Consider the following 11,864-nt stretch of genomic DNA (forward strand, 5'->3'; position numbering starts at 1 on the left):
ATATATACCCATACACCGTTTCACTCTGTTTCTTGGGATAGATGATTTGTCCCTTTTCTTCAGTTGTCTCATTTGTCCAGTGTTCTTCAGATTCCTTAACCTTCATTCTCCTAAAAGACAAAAACAAAAACCTTTCCCCAAGACTAATTTTGGGGATGTTCCTTTTTGGCAAGTTATTATCTGATGAAATGAAAAGGCATGTTTTATTGATACAAGTTAGTTTAAATTGGATGTTCATGCTGGTTGATGAACTATCACCTCCTCTAATTAAGAGGTCTCTCTTGTTCAAATCGAACCTTTATCAATTTTGATGGTACCCACAGCTTATCTTCTCCTGTAGAAACAAAAGCAAAACCACGTCCCCAATGTAATACATACCCTGGTTTCCATTCTGAGGTCAGCACATCCTTAAAGTATATAGGCTGATTTAATTCTGTAGTTTTTTCTATTATCCAATGTCTCTCTGCAGCTGTTGTTCCTTTCTCATTGGCATTCAGAAAATTCAAAGTTAGAAGAGCATTATGCAGTCTATTTCTGGGGGTTTTTGTTACCCATTTCTGTTTATTTAGCATATCCTTTAGAGTTCTGTTTGATCTTTCTATAACTGCTTGACCTGTAGGATTATGTGGTATGCCTGTAATATGCTTTATATTGTAATAAGCAAAAAACTGTTTCATTTTAACAGAGACATATGATGGAGCATTGTCAGTTTTGATTTGTGCAGGTATACCCATGATGGCCATAACTTCTAGCAAATGAGTGATTACAGAATCAGCTTTTTCAGAACTCAAAGCAGTTGCCCATTGAAATCCTGAATAAGTATCGATAGTGTGGTGTACATATTTCAATTTTCCAAATTCTGCAAAGTGAAACACGTCCATCTGCCAGATTTCATTTCTCTGAGTACCCTTTGGGTTACATCCTGCTGGTAATGGCGTCTGATTGTAGAAGGAACAAGTAGGACATTTCTTTATTATTTCTTTGGCTTGTTGCCAGGTTATGGAAAAATCCTTTTTTAAACCTTTACTATTAACGTGATGTTTTTTATGAAATTCTGAGGCCTCCAGCACATTTCCTATCAATAATTTATCAATCTCTTCATTGCCTTGTGCTAGAGGGCCTGGCAGACCAGTATGGGATCGAATGTGAGTTATATATAAAGGATGATTCCTTTTCCTGATTGTATCTTGTAATTGAATAAATAGTGAAGTTAATTCTGAAGCATCAGGGATAAATTCTGCAGTCTCAATATGTAACACCACTCTTTCAGCATACTGAGAGTCAGTTACTATGTTGAGAGGTTCTGAAAAATCCATTAATACCAACAGAATAGCATACAATTCTGATTTTTGCACTGAATTATACGGACTTTGAACCACTTTACTTAAATTTTCTGATTTGTAACCTGCCTTTCCTTCTTTGTTGGCATCTGTATAAAATGTACGAACTCCAGATATGGGTTTTTGCCGTACAATTCGAGGCAAGATCCATTCAGCTCTCTTTATAAGATCAATTCTATTGCTTTTGGGATATTTGCTGTTAATTTCTCCCAAAAAATTACTGCAAGCTCTTTGCCAAGGTTCACTTTCTGTCCATAATTTTTCAATGTCCTCCTTAGTTAATGGTACGACAATTTCTGCTGGGTCTATGCCTGCTAATTGACGAAGTCTCAATTTTCCTTTGTAAATCAAGTCAGAGATATTTTCCACATAAGTTTTTAATTTTTTATTTGGTTTATTTGGTAAAAATATCCATTCCAATATAATATCTTCCCTCTGCATTAATATTCCAGTAGGAGAACGCCTAGAAGGTAAGATAACCAAAATGCAATCCAGCTTTGGATCAATACGATTCACGTGTCCTTCATGCACTTTCTTTTCTACCAAGGCTAATTCTTTCTCAGCTTCAGGTGATAATTCTCTTGGACTATTTAAGTCCTTGTCACCTTCTAAGGTTTTGAACAAATTAGTCAGTTCATCATTTTTTACCCCAACAATAGTTCGTAGATGAGAAATATCTCCAAATAATCTTTGAAAGTCATTAAGAGTCTGTAGTCTATCTCTCCGAATTTGCACCTTTTGGGGTCTAATTTTTTGTAGCTCTATTTTATATCCTAAATAATTAATAGAATCTCCTCTTTGTATCTTTTCAGGAGCAATTTGTAATCCCCAGCGAGGCAAAATTTTCTTTACTTCTTCAAACATTATTTCTAAAGTATCTGCATTTGAGTCAGCTAGTAAAATATCGTCCATATAATGATAAATTATAGATTTAGGAAATTTTTTACGTATCACTTCCAATGGCTGTTGTACAAAATATTGGCACAGAGTTGGGCTATTCAACATTCCCTGTGGGAGGACCCTCCATTGAAATCTTTTAACCGGTTGAGAATTATTATAAGTAGGCACTGTAAAAGCAAATCTTTCTTTGTCTTTTTCTTGTAAGGGTATTGAAAAGAAACAGTCTTTTAAATCAATAACTATGAGAGGCCATCCTTTTGGTAACAGAGTAGGCAAAGGCATCCCAGATTGTAGAGAGCCCATTGGCTGAATTACTTTGTTAATTGCTCTAAGGTCTGTTACCATTCTCCATTTACCAGATTTCTTTTTAATAACAAATACAGGAGAATTCCAAGGGCTGGTTGATTCTTCAATATGCTGAGCATTTAACTGTTCTTCTACCAGCTCTTCTAAAGCCTGGAGTTTCTCTGTTGTTAAAGGCCATTGCTGGACCCATACAGGCTTGTCTGTTAACCATTTTAAAGGTAGAGCTGTTGGTGTCTTTGGAAGATCATCAGTTACTGTGCCCTGTTCTTGTATAATATGGATGGCTGGTGACCACTCATTAGAACAATATCTTCTAATATTTCTCTCAGTAACATGTGCTAGTTTATGATTTGTTTCTGAGATTGGAGGGATGTTAATCTGAGTATTCCATTGTTGCAACAAGTCTCGACCCCACAGGTTCATAGTTATGTTAGCCACATATGGTTTTAATTTTCCTCTCTGTCCTTCTGGACCTATACATTCGAGCCATCTTGCACTCTGTTTCACCTGAGATAATGTCCCAATTCCTAACAGTTGAACGTTTACCTCCTGAAGAGGCCAAGTTGGATGCCAAAATTCTGGTGCAATTATGGTAACGTCCGCACCTGTGTCTACCAGACCAGACAACAAAATACCATTTATTTTTATTGTTAATTTTGGTCTTTGTTCATTAATAGAAGTTTGCCAAAAAATTTTCTTTATGTTTTCTCCTGAATTTTCTATTCTCTCTGTTTCATCATCCTGACCAGCATGATTTATTCCAATAGGCATTTGGTTATTTAATCGCTCTCCAGAGCAGGCATTTCCTCTATGGCTGCCGGAAAGGTTTGAACTGGATTTGCACTGGGGGCCTGCCTGAGGCCCCTCTGGGAGTTTCCCGAAGACTGAGGCAAAGGATTACCCTGTCTGTCCTTTGTTGATCTACATTCGTTGGTCCAGTGTTTTCCCTTACCACACCTTCTGCATACTCCAGAAGGAAGGGGCATTCTGTTGCCATTGTTCCTTGAAGAAACATTGTTTCTGGAAATGACCTGTCTACAGTCCCTTTTCAAATGTCCTTGCTTTCCACATCCAAAACATCTAACAACTTGCCAAATAGTTTTGAAAGAACCATAGGAGAGAAAAAAGCAAATTATCCTACAGTTACATTTACTATCTATCTTGTAAACTTGTTAAGTTCTTTTGTGCCGGGGACCAGCCTCAGCAGTTTCGGGGGTCTGAAGGATGGGATACCCGGAAGGAGCAGTAAAGACTCAGAGACAATGTTCATGCAAGCTGACAGGTCACTTCGTGCTTCTGCAGTTGCTAAGTTTCTTCCCTGGCTTCTTTTAGCGTCTCTAACTTCTCTTGGTTTCTCTAACTTCTCTTAGCTTCTCTTAGTTTCTTTTAGTTTTTGCTACAGCTTCTTTAGCTTCTGCTTTTGCCCTGGTAACCTCAGTCTTTTATTATCATAAGCAAGGGGGAACAGAAAGGAAAGGGGAAATCACCCAATAAAAAATGTTCTCATGATTCCAAAGATTATTCTTAGAAAATCACCAATATATTCTTCATCATCTTTTACTAAACACAGGAACTATCACAGGCTTAACAACAAAGCAAGCTTAATCTACTTTTATTATTAATGATTATACAATCTTCTGAGCACTTGACCCCAAAGGCTAGAAACATGCAATTTGGCAAAAAGGTAAAAATAAGAACAGTGGTCCATGTACCAGACAGTCATTTCCTCCTCACACAGCCTGCTCCGACCTCAAGACCCCTGCAGCCACCTAAGTTCCTCCTCAGCCCTCTGCAAACACCAAGCCCCAGGACTGGTGGGCCACAATGACCTCAGACAAGAAATCTGTCCCTGCAAGTTGGCAACTTCTGTCCTTCTATATCCAACAATTCCAAGGAAGACCTAATCTAATTTATAGAGCTTCTGTGAAAGGAAGCTCACCTTTCTTGGCAGCTCTTTTCAATCTAGGAGCCCAATAAAGCTTGTAGCATTCACTCCATCAATTGTCACATTATCTCCACACTCCTTCAGGAGGAATAAAAAGTATCTGAATTAAAGTTGCCATCTCCCTTTCTTGGTGGAGGCCACTATTTTCCTCCTATTCTAGATTCCCACACCTTTAGTTTGTCATCTCATCTATATGTTATTCCATCCATAGTCTTCAGCCAATACCCCTTAGGGTCTCAAGTTTTATTCAATGTGGTTGGAATATCCTCAGAAACTGAATTATTCATCATGACCAATTTGAGTCCAGTGTGTTGATACACATCATACCATGTGCTATAGTTGACCACACATTCGGCATAGTTTGTCCAAGCCTAAAAAGCTTCCCCAGGCGTTCGTTTCCATGAACTGCATAACTGCCTTAACCCCAGTCTGGGTGATTATCTCTATGTAATTTCCTGTGAAATTTACTTCACTCCTTTCCTGCATCACAGAAATCACCATTGGTCTAAGAATACAGATCAGATAGAAGAAAAAGACTAGTATTACAAAAAGTGTTTATATGGAGGAGGGCATGACATGTGCACACCATAGAGCATGACCGTGGGACACATAGGCATTTCTGCCTTGGCCCTGTAGAGGCATGCTAAGCAGAAGATCCAGAGGGAAACACATGGAGGGTTGATGGTCCACAATCTCGGGTCCCCTTTTCTCCAATCTCTGCTGGCAGCACATCACCCATCTTATATACCGTCCCCGGCACTTTTGTGTATGAATTTGGATCAAGTACAGATATATGTACACCTACTTCCTTTTGGCACATCCTCATAAAGCCAAGTAGTGTAACTGTCCTGGCAAGAAGCAAGCTATTCTAAAGAGAGACATTTTTCTACCTCTGTTTGGCTATCAGATTATTGAAAGTTTGGTTCCAAGGAATTGGAATTTCCTGCTGGCCAAAGGCTAGAGTACGGGTGAAAGCTACCGCAGAAATCACCTTGCAGAAATAGATTGCACAAAGTGCTGACAACTGCCTTCACAGCCTCACACAAGAAACGGGAGCTAATACAGTGAGGGAGGTCAATGGCAGACAGACAGGACCACGTCGTGGCCAGGAATGCACAGCTATGCATACTTGTTGCTTTTTATTTAAACCTTGGTCTCATGCCAGGTATCCAAAGGTGGACTTCGAGGGTCACTGGACATCTTTGTTCCTCATGCAATGTGGCCACATTGAAGAAATGTCTTTTCTCTGCTTTTCAGCATCACTTGTTTCTTTAATTGGCCATTTATTTCTTTAATTGGCCATTGAGGGTAGGTAGCCAAGCCTAGCTTGTTTGCCTGCAAGAGCTTAGACTTTGAACCCTAATAACTTTAGTCACAGTGGCAGCATGTAAATCATAATATCTATAATTTGCTGGTTATTTATTGTATTTTGTACTACATAGAACATTTATAAACACTAATTATTTTCCATAGCTTCCTGAAACAATTCATAATTCTTATTTTATTGGCAAGGAGGCCCCATAGGAAATACTCAGTACCTTGCCGAAGACCTGACATTATTAATTGGTGTGGCCTGAACTTGGATCTCTGTGACTCTGCAGTCAAACCTGTAAACCGATGATTTATTTATTTTTTCCATCAGTGATAGCCAGCATAGGTTTTTAACAACAGGGATGGATTTTATTGTGCAGATTTCCCACCAAATTCTATGCATTAACAACAAAGAAGGAGAAAGTTATTCATGAAATGTGATCTAAACTTGTTTATTCTAAGGACTCACACCATTATTTTCATGAATGTAGAAATGTCTCGTGAAGCAGAGGGAACATGGTTCAACCCAGAAACACCTTGTTATGCTCCAGCGAAAGTGCGAGGCTGCTTCCACCTGCAGACCAAAAGGCCAACTGCAGAATTTCCAGTTCCCAAGTACATCCTTTGACAGACCAACTGTCTGTGTGCTGACAGACAGTAGGGATCAGCAGGTGTCTCTAGAGCCTCAGTCAGGATTCGCATCAACACCCAGTGATGAGACACACAGAGGGTAGGGAGTGCCCGAAGTGATTGTCTGAGGGACATTGTAGACCATCTAACTCTGGAGCTGAACAGGTGCCCAGGATGCTTCCGAAGCTTGGGGGACTGGATGTTTCAGGACAGGAAAATCCAATATTGCTCCACCTGTCAAATGTGGAAACACAGAGGATTATATAGAATTTAATATATATCTTTTGAGAGCTTACCATGTGTCAGACAGAGCTTTTAGTGTGTGGGTTGCATTGGAAAACAAAACAAAGATGTCTTATCTTCATGCAGCTTTGATGAGATACTGAATTTGAAAATATTTTTGTAAACTCCACTCAGTCGCTCACATAATGATATTATGCTTCATGTTTACAATCAGCGGAGACATTTTACATTTCTTACTGATGTCCCTGAGTACTGCTATAGGCAGAGTGCTAGAAATCAAGGTGGTTGCCTACGCCTTTAATTCCAGCACTCAGACAGGTCTCTGTGAGTTGGCAGCCAACCTCAGGACCTTAGGAGAGCCAGGACTGTGTAGAGAAACACTGTCTCAAACAAACAGGAAAAAAGTCTGGGCTGATGTTGAAATTACCTGGGCGGAACACCTTGCTTTCTTTCAGTGTCTTGCCCGCCGTTCTTGCCCACTACAGGGTACACTTCTTCAGGGCTGACACAAAGTCTTCATTTTGCATTCTTTATGTTGCTTTAACCCCTGGCATAATGCTTTGCACAAAGTCAGCTGTCCTGAAGTACATGCTGGGTGAAATGGTACTTAAGTGTGTTGGAGCTGATGAAGCTATATGACGCACCATGGAGAAGAGCCAGACTGGATGATCCCATGATGCATTGTGTCTGCACCCTCCATGCTCCCAGCTCCCTCACATTTCTCTCTTCCTCAGAAGTGGGCTCACCTCCCACCTATGTCGTTCTGCGGAGCTCAATGTTAATCCCTGTCATCCTTCTAACCCACAGAACTTAACATTCAAACATGAATGTTTTATTTATTCTTTAAAAAAATGGCAAACCTCAAAGCAGAATCAACTCTACAGTTGTCTGAATAATCCTCTTTCCCCAACCACATACAACTCCAACAAACAGTGAGAATAAAATATATATTACACTATAGATTTTTCTTATGGAAGAATGCTTGATTTCCAAAAACAGAAACTATGTATTTTTTACATATAGGAATGCTCAATGTTTTATTTTGTTTTAACTTTCTACCTTCTCTCAGTTGGGTAGTGATATTGGATTTGGGACCTGCTAATACCATCAGTTAGGAAAGGTTGGGACAAATGATGCAGTACAGACATTCACTTTCCTACAACTCAGTGTGGGATCTTCAGTATAGAACTCTGAAAGGCAGTGCGCTAGCCACTTTTCTGATGCTTGTTTGTTTTTCTGAACCTATCTCTGAAAGCTTGATCATGCGTCCTAGAAAAGAGTTGATATAAAACACGGGTAAAATAATATGCATTCCTGGCATCCACTTCCAATTTCCTGAATCCAAGTCTCTCTGTGTAGTGCTTCCTGGTCTGTATTTATAGCTACTGGCCCTGGAGATTCCAGTGTTCACTCAAGCTGAAGAACCACAGCCCGAGGGTATTCAGTTAGCTGGAGAAATACATTGTGAAAGGTCCCTGGGCAGGAAGCTAAGCAACTGAAGCCAGGCCTATCCTGTACTGGGCATGCATTTTTGGAATTGGTTTGGTCCCTTGGATCAGCAGGGCATGAGCATTTACGATTTTAGGGCACAGGGAAAGATTCACTTGTGACTCACCAAAGCTGCATGGTGTGTTCTTTACACAATAGGAAATCACTTCCTGTTCAGTTGTTAAATAGAATAAATCAAATAAAATGAATGTAATAAGTAGAATAAAGGGCAGCTAAATGAACCTACAAACGAATGAAAATTACCACTCATATAGGTCCTCTATTACCAAGTATTATATTCTGTTATGTTTTTAAATTCAGCTTTGCATTTTAATTTAATGTTATAAAATGGAGTGGAATATTTTAATTTGAAATAGTATAGTCATGAGTTGATCATTTTAATATATCCTTTCTCTCTTTTTTAAAAATTTGAAATGGATTATTTTTATACAATACATTCTGGTTATGGTTGCCCGACTCCCAACTCTTCCCAGATCTTCCCCACCTTCCTATCCACCCAAATCCACATTCTTTCTTGCTCTCTCTCATTAAAAAAAAAGCAACAGGCATCCAAAAGAAAAAATAATGAAATGCAATAAAATTAAAAACAAAACTGAATAGGACAAAACAAACATTCTGTGCTTCTTGTGCTTTTTCTTTTCATTTGTTTTGTCTTTCAGTCCCTTTTTACATGTTACTTTTTTAAAATTTTCAGACAGTCTCATGTAATCAGGTTGGTAGTCAGCTCATTATGTAGCCAAGGATGACCTTGAACTTCTGATCTTCTTACTTCTACCTCCTAAGTGCTGGGATTACAGGCGTGGGTCACCATGGGCAGTTTATGTCATGCTGTGGGTCTAACCTAGGGTCTTGTGTATTAGGCAAGCACTCTAGCACCTGAGACATATTCCTAGACCTATTTTAATATATTCTTGAAGGCTGTTTTTTTTTTAATCAATTCTTTTTTTTTCAGTTTGTTAGCCTTTTACTTTAATCTCTATGACCAAATATTATTAAATGAGAAATCAGTTAATCCAGCCATGAGCCGATATCTCAATATTTGGATATCTCAATTGATTCTGTTTAGATGATGATCTGTTTGGAATCTTTCTCCCTCTTCCTTCACTTTCTTTCCCCTAGTCTCACTTCCTGTTGCATTGTAACTATGTAAAATACATTTTTTTCTATCAAAAATCTTTTTACTATCATAATTCTTTTTATTTTAACATACAGAAGCCTATCTAATGAAACTAAAATGTTTTTTTAAAAAAACCTCATGGCTACAGATCTCTTAAAGCGATAACAACTACCCACTCAGGTAGAGGTTAACTCCAATTATCTCCACCATGCCAGGATGCTCTTCATAAAACAAAGATTGCTCATGTGTTGTAGTTTCATTAGACACAGTTTTCTAACATTAATCCATGAGATAAAGGTATAATATAAGGAATTCTTGGTCATGTTATTTTTTACCACTGTTCCTATTGACTGCTATTCTTTTGTGATCTTTAAATCTGAAATGTAAGAGACAGAAACATTATTGTAAACTGCCTTTCATGTGTGCCATTGTTTTGCCTGGATATGAGTCCGTGTACCATGTGCATGTCTGGTGCCCAAGGAGGCCAGAAGAGAACATTAGATCCCCTGGGACTGGAGTTCTAGAAGGTCATGAGCGTCCATGTAGGTGCTGAGAATTGAACCTTTATCCTCTAGAAGAGCAGCCAGTGCTGGTACCCTTTGAGCTCTCTCTCTCTAGCCCTCTGCAAACTGTTTTTAAAACAATTTGCTGTTAATTATCGTGTATATGTCAGTTTTTTTTTTCCTTTTTGACATGGTCTTACTCTGTAGCCCTGGCTGGCCTGAAACTGAAACTCATGAAGATCTACTTGCTTCTGCCTCCTAAGTGCTGGAATTAAAGGTGTGAGCCACCACATCCAGTCTTAATGATACTCTCTTTTGCCAAACCAATAAATACAAAGCAAACTATAAACATGTGATTGGTTCAAGTAGTTTGGGGGGAAGAAAAGCCCAATATTTCTTCAGGACTTGGGTAAATCTGTATTTATCCTTTAACATTTCAAAGTGTAGGGTTGGCAGTGTGGCTCAATAGAAAAGACTCATGACTAAGAAAGCGAACAGAGAGGTTTTTTGTAAATAGCTTCTGGTATTACTGTTGATATTAGCTTTCCTTCCTTTCTGGAAACCAAAAGATCAAAATAGGCAAATTTAAAATAATCTTAAAGAACTGATTAAGGAAAGAAAAGAAAGTGTTTATTCATCGCATAAACTTTATTGTAAATATGTATGTCCATCAAGAAGATTCATACTTTGTAAAGGTTGAAAAAAAAACCCTCAATTGCAAGAAGAAAAAGTCAAATAGATTTAATTTATAATCGAGGCATCTACCGGTGTGGCTCAGCAGGAAGCATTTGCTTCACAGGAGCAGAGTCCTGGGTTTAATTTCCAGTCCTCCCAAATAGTATTAACAGAACTTCGTAATGCTACATAGTATGCACACACCTAAAATATTTAAAAGAAAAGAGAAGTTTGAAATAAATCAATAACCGAAGTCTCATGTATACAGTGTATAATGATCAAATCTGAGTCAGCAGCACAGTGACTGTGCTCATCCTTTACCATTTTTCTGTGATGAGAACACTCAAAAGCCTTACTGGCCAGTTTGAAATTCCTAGTATTGTAGCTGTAGTCACTCTGCTGTAAAATAGACTGCTCAAATTTATTCCTACTATTTGTAGCTTTGTCTAAAGTCTTCTAGCCTTCCCTGTTGCTTTTTCCAGTCCCTGATAACTACCATTCCACTTCATCTATTTTGAAATCAATGTTTTGGGATCCTACAAACAGTGGATGCAATGCGGCATCTTTCTATCTGTGTCTGGCTTATTCACTTAATGACCTCCTGTTTCATTGGTGTCACTGAAAAAGAGGATTTCATCCTTTTTTTATGGCTGAAGGGTATTACCTCATCTATAGACAGCACATTTTCTTTATACAGTTCTTGGTGAATGAACCCTTAGGTTTTATTCATCTCAGCCAAAATGAAGGACCAAGTGAAGAAGTCTGGGCAGGATCTTGATTGCATTTCTTTTGAATGTAGACCCAGGAGTGAGAGTGTTGAATTACATGTTTACACTTTTAGTTTCTGAGGAATCTCCATTGTCTCCCACAGTGCCTGTACTGACTTATAATAGCGCACTTAAAACAGAAAAAAAAAAAAAAAACCACAAAAAAAAACCACATAAGCTCTTGTTTTACGACAGTGATTCTCAACCTTCCTAATGCTGTGACCCTTTTAATACAGTTCCTTATGTTGTGGTGACTCCCAACCATAAAATTATTTTTGCTGCTGCTTTATAACTTTTAATTTTGTTGCTAGTTCATGACTCTTAATTTTTGATTCTGTTAATTCATAACAGCAATTTTGCTGCTGTTATGAATCGTAATGGAAGTGTCTGTGTTTTTCAATGGTCTTAGGCCACCCCTGTGAAAGGTTCATTGGACCTCCTAACAAGTAGAGACCCACAGGTTGAGAACTGCTACTCTAAGAGCTATGGATCCAGCACAATGGGGACTTTGATGCTATCTTAACATGCTGTAGAGCCTACTACCATGTCTGTAAGTCATTTAGCATGGTTTCATGAGTGTATTTTAAAGTAAGTCAACAGTAAGCCAGCTGAACACAC

The sequence above is a fragment of the Peromyscus maniculatus genome, chromosome 12, assembly GCF_049852395.1.
Source record: "Peromyscus maniculatus bairdii isolate BWxNUB_F1_BW_parent chromosome 12, HU_Pman_BW_mat_3.1, whole genome shotgun sequence".
NCBI lineage: Eukaryota > Metazoa > Chordata > Mammalia > Rodentia > Cricetidae > Peromyscus > Peromyscus maniculatus.